The sequence below is a fragment of the Pleurodeles waltl genome, chromosome 5 (genome assembly GCF_031143425.1).
Source record: "Pleurodeles waltl isolate 20211129_DDA chromosome 5, aPleWal1.hap1.20221129, whole genome shotgun sequence".
NCBI classification, from domain to species: Eukaryota; Metazoa; Chordata; class Amphibia; order Caudata; family Salamandridae; genus Pleurodeles; species Pleurodeles waltl.
In genome coordinates this window covers 521603176-521615348 of record NC_090444.1, presented here as the reverse complement: position 1 = coordinate 521615348, position 12173 = coordinate 521603176, and positions in this window count along the sequence as shown.

The following is a 12173-nucleotide window of genomic DNA, read 5'->3' as shown; positions in this document are numbered from 1 at the left end:
GGCAGGGGTAGAAGTAATGTGTAAAGGTAGAGAAGGTATAGGGCATTCAGATTTAAGCTTAGCGTGCACTTGTTTATCAAGAGGTAGGCGTAGTTTTGCAGAGATGTAATTAGCAACATGTTCAGATGGAAGCCACTCAGTGGAATTGGGATGATGAATTAAGAGGGGATCGAACATAGACATCCCATCAGCATCAAGAAGAGTAGAGGAGTCAAGATCTCCTGATGCTGATTTAACCTTTTTGGCAGGAGGACCAATCCAAAAATCAGAATTACTGATATCATCCATGTTATTATCTGAGTCTAAATCATCCATGTTGGCATCCGTGTCTTTTATTTCATTAATCACAATTTTATGGGTTGAGAGTATATGTTTTGATTTTGCTTTACTCTTAGTACCCATAGAACTTTTGCCCTCCTTATTAGGAGGCCTGTGAGGAACGTCGTCCTCCAACCTGTGTGAGGTAGACTCACTGTCCAATAGCGCAGAAACATTATTGTGGTTATCATTAGAAGCCTCCGTGGCTTTGCGCTTTCTGCTTTATCCCCGCACATAGAGCCAATTGTGATTGAGTTAGACATGATGAAACAGTATTTTCTAACTGTTTAGAAATTTTGGACATGGAGGCAGAAATAGCCTTTGCCACAGAAGATTTTATAAATGTATTCAAATTTTCTGAGAATCTATCATTTTCATCATTATTTTCATCCTTATTTCTCTCGAAAAATGGGGAAAAATCCATTTTAAACTAAGCGGATATTTGCCCTGGTGAAAACAGGGTTAATTTTATAGGAGGTAGTAAAGGGCGTATAAAGAAAAACTTCCCTGCCAACCAGAAAGAGAGGCAGAAGAAAGCTGCATCCCCAGGAAGCAGCCGAAGATGAAGAATTCCGGGTGCGAGAGGAGAGGCTAAAAATAGCCGCGCACCGGATTAAAATGAAGTATTTGGGAAGCCGTGAAGCATGACGGAAACAATGCGGCCGTTGAGGTGAGGCGCGCCGGAGTGTTCTGAAGAGACTATCAGAACTCTCGGAGAAGCGCAGTAAGCGCGAGGATAACGGTTGCGACGACCGTATAAGAGAAAAGGTGGGGTTTTGGGGGAAAAAGGAACAGTTAAAGCAGTATACCGATTAAAAGTGCCAAGTAACGATGAAACACATATTAAAATAGACAATTAAACCGTAGGAATTAGACATGTGAGGAACGCCATAAAGATATGCTTATCTTGATTGCGAGCAGCAATAAAAGAGGGCTGCTTGCAGTCAAGTTGGGTATTTCTTCATGTGCATCACATTCTGATTGGTTTGTTATAACTTTTTATCTCCCCTGGTAGCTTGTTCTGCTAACCATCCGGGATTGGTTAATATTCTTGACTGCTGCTGTTATTGAGATCAAAGTAGGAAAAGTAAGCAGAATCAGAGCCTCCTGTCTTGACATAAAATTTGTAGTTTTCTTTTATATTGAGATATTTTGTTATAGCGATCTATTTTGATGTAAATAATGTTTACTGCCGGCTAATGATATGCATTTTGCTTTGGAGTTTGCACTGTTCAAAAGAAATTATGCTTTAAAAAATAAACACAAGAAGCACAGAAAGAATACACAGTGATATGAAATCAGTCACATAGGTGAAGTCAGAGATGGCAACAAATAACAAACAAGCATTTGTAATGCAATAGGTCTCGTATTTACTTGAGACAGAGCTTTTGGCATTGTAACTGAATAACTGGACTTTTCTTGCCACATAAATTGGTCAACCCTGCTGCATAATTTGGTCATCTCTGCCACACAATTCCAGTGGCCCTGCATATCACTAACGCACTTCCATTTACCTTCTTCCTCTATCTGCAGAAAAAATGGTAATAATGCCATTACTTATTATGTTTTTTATATTATTATATTAGGGTCCCCCCAACCTAGGGTGGGGACCAAGAGCTGACCTATACAGCAAGAGCACATCATGCGGTGAGTTATGGGCAAAAACATTTTGTAAAAGGAAGGCCGCAAAGCATTATAGGGTGAGCTTCCAAGTGCAGCGAATATTGTAGTATCTTGACTAATGCTCAGAACAGCCCCTAGATAGCAGCATTATAAAAATAACATTTTTAAAAACATGGTCATGTAACCAAATAGTCAACCCCTAGAGAGCATAACCACATAAAAACAGAATGGCAGAATGTAATGCAGTGTAACCATATATTTAGCCCCTAGAAGGGGTAGTGATTACCCATTTTCAGGCCTAGCAGGCCTGCTAGAATAATATTACAAACCAGGCCCTTAAAACACAAACTACTCCCAACTGTAAAACAAATGTTCCAGCCATGAGAGAACTTAAAAAGACACTGCCTGGTGGGAGGGGTTAATATTATGTGGTCCTCCCAACCCGGTGTGGGGACCCAAAGATGCCATAAACAGAAAGTGTGTTTCGTGCTGAACGTTTTGATGGTGGTCCCGTTGACCCAGGATCACCACATGGTGAGTTATGGGCAAAAATGTTTTGTAAAAGGAATGCCGTGCAAAGCATTATGGGGCAAGTTTTTGAGTGCAACGAATATTGTAGTATCTTGACTGTAATGCTCTCAACATCCCCTAGAGGACACCATAATAAAAATAGCGTTTCTAAGAAACATGGTCATTTAACCATATATTCAGCCCCTAAATGGCATAAAGTAATACAGTGTAACCATATGGGTAACCCCTAGAGAGTGTAGTGCCTTACACATTTTCAGGCCTACCAGGCTCACTGAAATACTATTACAACCAAGGCCCTTAAAACACAAACTACTCCCAGCTGTAAAAAAAAAGTTCTAGCCATGAGAGAGCTTAAAAAGACATTGAATGGTGGGAGAGGTTACTGTTTTGGGGTAACCTCAACCTAGTGTGGAGACCCAGAGATGGCCTAGACAGAAACAGTGCGTCATGCTGAACGTTTTGGTGGAGGTCCCTTTGTCATTGGATCACCGCAGGCTGAGTTATGGACAACATTGTTTTGAAAAAGAAATGCTCGCAAAGCATTACACAACACGTTACCTGAGTGCAGTGAATATTGCAGTATCATCTCTCCTGCTGTGCCGGGAGAGCCACATTGAGGATTTCTGTGTCTTTTTTGTTTTAAATGTTCCAGTTTGTATATTTTTCAACTGCTAAAATTGTTAAGTGGTACTCATGTAAAGCGCTCCTCAGGTCTAGGTTGCGCTATATGAAACTTCACATAGTCATGTAAAGTGCTCCTCCGATCAAGTTCGCGTTATATGAAACTTCACATCCTCATGTAAAGCTCTCTTCTGATTGAGTTTGCAGTATGTGAACCTTTTAAAAACAAATTATTAAATAAATAAAAAGATCCCCCCATCCAGGTTACAGCCTTTGTGCGCAGACACCACAAAGAAACAGCAGCATGCCTAAAACAAGGAAGAGGAAGAAACAAAATATGGCCATGCAGTGCGAAGCAGCGAGGCAAAAGAAAAAAGTAGGGCGCCACACTAAGGCATATGCCCCAACGTACAATAATCCATGTAACGTGGTCAGTCTCCAAGTTGGTAACAAAGCAGCCTCAAGGTTGGACAAACGTAAAACATTTACTTACAAAATCAAAGACATTTTTAAAGGCAGGCCAATGAACGAATGAAGGTGATGGGCGTGAGATGGGCATGTTGCAAGCCCGAAGATGTAGATTAGAACAGGTTCGAGGGACAGCGCTTGCATGCTGCCTAGGCTCAACTTAAAAAATTCATGCCTAATTCACTTTGTATGTAAGTAGTTCAAATTATCATGCTGCATATGTCAGCAGTGAGCAAAACAGTTCAATTCAGCACAGTGTTAGCTCAAACTATTCAGACCTCTAAGGATGACAACACAAACAAATACAATAAGAAACCCCAGCAAGCAAGCCTGTCTATTAAAGATGCCATTCCAAGTAGCATGGAACTTTGCAATGATCTATAAGGAAATAAAGGAACAAATTATAGCACTGACCACATTGTGAGACCCTCCAAATCTACCTTGAGGGTGGATAAATCAAATTCACCAGTCAGCGGGAACCCAAACCTTGAATACTTCACATTGATTCATTCATAAGGCTTAACTAATTCTCAATTTACTTTACTGAAAACGTTTTTTTGTTTTTTTTTTACAAAACCTTGTTTTAAAAATAATCAGTGCATTTCAGACCGACTCATTTCATTTACAAAAATACATAACAAAATACTATAAACATTTTCATTTTACAAGAAGCAAAAACATCCAAAGAAGGGATGATCAAATTAATTTAAGTTTAATGAATTAATTCTTGACAAACAAATACAGCCACAGCAAACACGTGTTTTGTGGCAAAACAACAGCATTTTGAGGGCTCATATAAGAAATGGAAGAAAGATGTGGTTTTCATATACCATCAAAGGATTCCAAACATATCTCATAATCAGAGGTTGACATGTTGTAATGCCACAAATGCTTGATAAAGCTGTTCCCATATTATGACCTTCAATTTATCTACAGAAAAATATTTAGTTTTTTGATGGAGGGAGACTGCATAGGACTATGGACATTATTATGAGTTTGGTGGTCTTGCAACCGCCAAACTCAGTGTGGCGGACGGACCACCGCACTTCTGGTAGTCCGACTACCAGATTACAACCCTGGCAGTCAGTCCGCCAGGGGACCTCTGCCACTGCCAGGATCACAGATACCGACGGGTTGGTGGCAGTCAAAGTCATGGTCAGCCACAGCAGCCCTGAGTTCAGCACTGCCGTGCTGATCACAACTTCTGTTTCTGCCAGCCTTTTCAAAGCGGGGTCCACATGGAGCCCCTGCACTGCCCACAACCATGTTGTGGGCTGTGGAGGGGCCCCACTTTCCCAGCATCCTCTGAGTGTGCACTGTCTGCTACAGTGTGCATTCCAAGGATGCTGGGGGCACCCTCTGTGAAACATCATCGGCCTCGGCTCCCCAAGGAGCCAATGCCAATGCTGACGCACTACTTCCACTGGGTTGACCGTCGGAAACCTCCTTATATTCAGGTTCCCACCAGTCAGCACGGTGGAAACATTGTGATACGGCAAAGGGAGATCTCCAGCTTTGCGGCGGTCTCCTCCCCATGGGTCTGGCGAACTGACGGTTGGCCCACCAAACTTGTAATGAGGCCCTATGTACGGATCTGAGATGCAACCAAAAGTCAAGATATGAGTTGGAGGAGCTTAAAAGAACATGGTGTCAGTTATACTTAATGGAATGGGCAGTTATTTCATTTTTGGAGTTTTTTGATGTTTGTATTCTGTACCCTTCATTACCCATGGAACTGAATTGGACAATTCAGGTCTCTGGGTTTATGAAGCAAATGAACAAATGGTCATCTAACTAATGTGACTGAAGTTCAGACGGTACATGTTCGTGACACTTGTACCAATGCCTATGCATTTAAGTGAATTGCTCATTTTTTAAAAGAAAACATAACCATTAGATAAGATCACTGCAGTGTTGGTCCTGACTCTTTCAAGTATGGCCCCATCAGGGCCACAAGTTTTAGAAAAAAATATAGCCATTGTGCGAGGTCCAGACTTAAGTCTCAGCTTGACCCACTGTAACATGGATGCACTCAATATACTAAGAACTTTCACCATTTTACCAGGACCTCATGAATGCCCACACACGGCATCAGAAAAAACAAACCTCAGCATCATCGGAGTACAAATATAAGCCTCAATGTAAAACGAAAAAAAATAGCAAAGCACTCAGGAAAGCAATCTAGCTAAATTTTCCACAGACGAAGTACCATCTTCTTAGCTTGGGCTTTGGTATTCAGGTTTTTTACAGACAACTGCAATGTAGGATTTGTCTGTTATATGCCTAATATATGTGTTTCCATAATATTATTTGTTAAATTAATATCTATTGTTAATTGTATTTATGGGTTTTGAATGTTTTGAATAATATTTTTGAATTGTTTTAAATTCATAATTTTGAATTGGTATTTTTTTAAGTTTTTTATAGATTTGTAATTATCTTAATTTTAATTTGTAAAATTTGTAATTATTCTTATACATTTTAAAATGTTAAAACTATATTTTTTGAATATTTCTTAACATAGATTGTATGTTCATGTTTTTAACTATGTGCATGTTTTCAAATTGGAGGGCTTGGTAAATTATATTATTTAGTCATCTGCAATTTCCCTGCTCTTTCTTACATTGGAGTGGGACTAGTAAACTTACCTTTCAGAAGTTCAGCACTTTTCATGCTGTTGCTTAAGTTGGAGTGGCTATAATAGATCTGAACTCTCCAAAGTACAACACTTTCCCTAGTGTTGCTTACATTGGAGGAGGAATAGTAAATCTGACCACGCAAAATCCCACAATTTCCCTACTGTTGTTTACGTTGAAGTGGAATAGAAAATCTGACACCTCCAAAATCGAACAATTTCTCTTTTCTTGTTTATATTGGAGTGGTAATAATAAATCTGACCCTCTCCAAAGTCCTTCACTTTTCTTACTGTTGCATGTTTTTAGTGGGAATAGTCAAATTAACCCCTATAAGTGTAAAGTTTTTTTATCTATTTTTTTAAATATGTTAAAGATTTATTTTTTAGATTTAATTTGAACAGGTTTTTTAATTTACAGTTTTAATTATGAAATTTTAAAGTAATATTTTAATACATATTTGGTAATGTAAAAATTATACTGTATATTTATCTTTGTAGTATTTGATAGTGTTTTTCATTATTGCAAATTACACTTTTTTATTTTATTATTGTTTACTTTATTACTTTAATTATTTACATAATATATTTATTATTATTATATTTAATTTAAAGTATATTTTTTGATTCATGTTTGCATAAATGGTTGTATTTTTTATTCTAATAATTTTCTAAGAAAATATATATTTTAAAATTAATGTATTTTATAATATTGAAATGTTGATACAGTTACCTATTTTGTGACAGCATTTTGGTTTTATGTATTTTTGTGGTCAAACATAATGTCATTTATATACAAAGAGCAGACAGTGCGCATTCCGAGGGTACTGGCAGGGCCCCCTTGTGCCCCCCAACACTGGCTTTCCGCCAGCCCTTCCATGGTAGTGAAACCACCATGGAAGGGCTGGCGGAAAGCGAAGTTGTGATCAGCACGGGATGTCTGGCAGAAGTATTTTACCTTTCAGCAGGCTGAATACTGGGATATCATTGAGATGTTTAATAAAATTGGATCAGGTGAAGTCCAGACTCCAGCTGAAGATCAGCGAAGGTCATAAGTGAATTACCCTTAAGCATGTCTCCCAGCTGAGAGATGCTGATAAAGTCCCAGAGGTGGAACCCCTGCAGCCCAGCCACCAAGTGCAGGACAGTGCCCGCCCAAAGAGGAGTCTCCAGTGTAAGCCGCCTTGTCCACCCCATTGACGTCCCGGCTTCCCTCCAGACCGCAAGGCCCACACAGATGGCCAGGGGGAGCTGTGAGAGTCTGTCCCCGTTACACAGAGGAAGTGCAGGAGAGGTGTTGCACCAGGTGTCCAACCCTCAGATGCATAGGCAGCGTCTCTGAATCCTCCCCAAAAACACCAATCATTCTGGACAGTCAACTAAACAGCCCTATAATAGGATCACATGTCTTGTGTGGGAATGCCACCATCGTTGATCATTTTGCAACACTTAGATAGGGCAATTTGAGGTGGGCAATGATTCTACAGAATCAAGTAGGAGAAGAAGCAAGTATATGTGTGTGAAGAGGGATGCGGGAATGGGGAATTCTGAAGCTGGTATAACAGGTGGGGTAGAGCCACCACCTTGAAGATAGACAATCTCCCCAGAAGGGAGAGAGGAAGAGAGGAGCAGAACTTTAAGTCCGTCGCTAGTCTGTCCAGCTACAGCTGTATGTTCAGGGCCCATGCTCGATCCACATTTGAAGTAAATGTGAACTCCCAGGTTTCGAAACCTCTGCCGGAGAACTGTGAGTTCTGTCACCTACAACAACAATGGCTCACCGTCTCCTACTATTTAAACCAAGGACTTGCCGAGGCTTACCTGGAGCCCGAGGGTCTCCAAATATCTTCGGCATTCGTAGTGCGCATGGTCCTGAATGCTGGAGGTCCGTTAGGAATAGGAGCACGCTGTCAGTGGACAATGCAATCCTCTCCTCCACCCCAGCCTCCACTCGAGGCCCCTCAACTGCACAATCATTCTGGCCCATTCCTCCAATGGCTTAATAACTAGGGTGAAGAAGATGGGGTAAATGGGGGGGCACCCCTGACGTGTTCCTCATTCAACCCGGAATAGGACAGAAGTAGATCTTCCCACCAGCATTTGAGCAAACAGTTCCGTATAGAGGAGCTTCACATAGCTAATGTACTGGGTTCCAAAATTAATTCTGACCAGGATGGAGAACAAGAACGGCCACCCGACTGTGTCAAAGATCTTGAGGAAATCTACATTTTAGCTATATTTTTGCATTTTTATATTTTATAGTCTGATATTTTGACATACATTTCCCAACAGACCTGAGGGAATTTTAAAAAAAACATACCCAAAGATATTTTCAGATATCTTGCTAAAATTGTGGGTGACCTGCAAATATTCTAGAATATTCAGGATGCCTTTCTATTAGACATGTCAGCCTTGTGGTGGTCTTCCTTCAGACAGTTTGCCTTACTTCTCCTGTTTTTGCTGAATTTGTTTTTGTTGGCCTTGGGACTGTGTGCACCTTACCACTGCTAATCAGTGCTAAAGTGCTTGTGCTCTCTCCTTGAAACATAGTGAACATGACTTACACCCATTTGGCAAATGTAATTTACCCATACGTCTCTAGTAAAGCTGTACTACATGTTCCCAGGGCCTGTAAATTAAATGCTACTAGTGGGCTTGCAGCACCGATTGTGACACTCACTTAAGTACTCCTTTAGACCTGTCTCAGACCTGCCATTACAGCCAGTATGTACATTTTGCCAAGCCCAGCAATTCCTATTTAATACATATGAGTCACCCAGAGGGTAGGCCTTAAACAGCCCATAGGGCAGGGTGCAGAGCATTTAAAAAGTTAGACAGCCACTTTTAACTTTTTATATATCCTGGTAGTAAAAAACTCTTAAATTCATTTTTCACTACTGCAAGGCCTACATCTCCCATAGGATAATATTAGGTTAACTCATTATAATTAATAAGTGACAACTTTCAATTAGGACCAGGTAGGAAAGTTGAGTTTGGTTTCTAAAGACTGGTTAAAGCCCCCTTTAATGGTAAAGTTGGATTTTAAGTGTCAGTTCTGAAAATGTCACTTTTAGAAAGCTGACATTTCTTTTCTCAACTATTTGGTACCTGCCACCTATATTCTGGGCCACGTGACTAGGTGGACTGGTAGTTGGTCTTTGTGAATTACTCCCAAACAGTGAGACAAAGGGGAATAGGTGCTGCCAGGATGGGCCATCTCTGACAGAATGAGGGGGAGGATTGTCATCTACCACAATAGCATATCATTAAAACTCTGCTGCAGCAAACTCAGAAGGGGTTTCCCTCTAGTCTTTTGTGCCCCCCCAGACAAGCTAGGGGCCAGGGAAGGGAGGAGCCATGGAGGGGAGGAGACTTCTTTGGCAGTTGAAAACTCCAGAAGCTTCTCCCACTTCAAAGCTGGCGCCATAAATAAGTAGTGGGCCTCAGACCCAACTCTTCCGTACACTTCTGGGCCTGTCGAAGATTCAGAGACAGGACTCCTGTGTTGCTCTGCTACAAAAAGGGCTACCCTGCTGCCCTGATATTCTGCTGCCTTTCTGAGCAAGAAGCACTGGACCTGCATCAGGAACCTAGAACCACCAGTGTGAATCCAAGGGCTAGTTGGCTGGCCTCCTGATCAGAGCCTCGGGGACAAAAAAGAATCCAACCATCTTGACCCCTGCACCTGGATTCTGTCTGCTGTGAGTCTAAACCCCTCAAGTGGTGCCCCTCCAGTCCTAGACCCTTGAAAGTGGGACTGGAAGTGCTATGGCATCCCAGTGGTGGTCTCTACCAGAACTGACGCAGTGTGACACAAACCCAATGCAGCTCGTTGCAGCATCTCAATGGAACCAATTCAGCCCAAACACAAGCCTCCATTGCAGCCCTCACAGCTCATCAGAAATGGCACTGCGTGAGGCATCTTTGCAGTGGACCGCACATCACTCCTTGGGGCTCCCGCCGCAGAACACTCTGCAACCAGCATTTAAGGTACATTTCTCAGGTGGATTCACTTGGTCCATGTTTTCGTCTCACGCTCCATCATATTCAGCCAGAATTTATGACTTTCTCCAGGTCCGTCCCAACCAGATGACCACAGTTGGCGCTTTATGCTTTTAAGCACAATGTTTTATCATTAGATATCTTTGGTTCTACTAATTGGATCTTTTTTCTTTTGGTGTCAAATGATGTATTAGCTTTTCTCGATTGGTGTGGAATTATTCTTGCATTGTGTTTTCACTTAATTACTTTTTTAAGTACTTCATAAATACTTTTCACATTGCCTCTAAGTTAAGCCTGGCTGCTTTGTGCCAAGCTTCTAGAGGGTTAAGCACAGGTTAATGTGGGCTTGCTTGTGTTTCACTAAGACACAATTTGTGGTTGTTTCTTGAGTAGTGTTTCATCCCCCTCAATCAATAACCCAATTTCCTATACTTTCTGAAAGCCTTTTGCTCTGAGCAACATGACTGCACAGGGCCCCCAATAACCAGTGCCAACACTATTGTCCACTTGCTACTTGTGGACCATTGCATAATGTGCATAAATAGAATTGGTACTAACTTCTATAGCAAAAGATAGTATTTCATTGTTTTATATTGCATGTATGAACTACTAGAAATAATAGTCTTTTTACTTTATCTAGCTGGCAATAGTACAAGAAGTTGGAATGCAAATAAAAAATGTGTGTGTGAGTAAACTTTGCACAGCAGTGAACCCTACTTTACGTGTTCTGCATAATGAGGTGTGTTGGTGCTGACCATGCTGCACCTGTTCTATGTTTTTTAGACAAGCTTGTGTTGCTACTGTCTGTGCTGAATCTGTGTTATGTGTAAAAGAAACTTGCTCTGCACAGCTGCCCATGTTGTAGCTGTTAAGTGTATGTAGGTGAGTGCCCAAATCGTTTTATTAAAAGTCCAAACATTGTTTATTTTAAAAAACGAGAAATAAAAAAATGCATTCTAAAGGGAACAAGACATTTAGTGGATCATTCAACCACTTGGAAATCTGCAACAGTGGGGAATGCATATCCTGAGTACTGGTACACTGGGAGTAATATGCCACAACTGTACTTTTTTACAGAATGGCTCTTACCTCTAATTTTTTGCCTAGTTTGTAAGAACACTTGCACAATAATCCTGCGACTGTGGCGACTCTCTATAGTAACTCTCTACATTATTTACCAAAATCTAAATTTTCATTGAGGGGAACTGCCCCCGTCTAACATATGGTGACCAGGTTGCTCTATATGTTCAGAAAACCATTTTCCAGTCCTTGGCTTTCCTTTTATAAACTATTCTTGCCAAAGGTTTTAGTCAGACAGGTTCAGCTGAAACAAATCCGTCCTACAACTCTCAGAATACCTTGTGTTTTTCAGATGAAAGTCCAGCACTCAAGGAGGCTGTCCTGGTGGCAATGAGTCATCTGGTCGTCTTACTTTTCTGCTCACCCACTTATCCTTCTTCCATCATCACCATGCCTTTAGGGCTCCTGAGGTTCCTTGCCCTCCTCTAGCCATGGAATGGCATCAGCATGCTTATCCTGCCACAATCGTGTTTGAACAAGCACTAGTAGGTGACATAAATATATGCCAATAGGATGCTAATTTCGAACTGTGCCGCCCTAAATTTGCTTAAGGTGGTGATGTAGCCTAAAGTTAGCATTGTCCCTCATGTCACAAAAGTATCAATATGTGACAGTTTATGCCTTATGGTAATCAAAGCACTAATAGCTTGAATATAGAAATTGCACTGACACCTTTATATTCATGTGTATTTGTTTACACTGTGGGGTTTGACATAGGTGGTATTTGAATTAAATCAAGTGTTAGAAGAATTAAACTGATATTATGATGTAATTTAGACTGTAGACTAACAAAATGTATTCAAACAATATTGAATTTCTAATGATTAATGAAATAAATATATGTGCAAAGATGAAAGAAACGTAATTCCCCATTATATTTCATGAAATGTGTTAACAG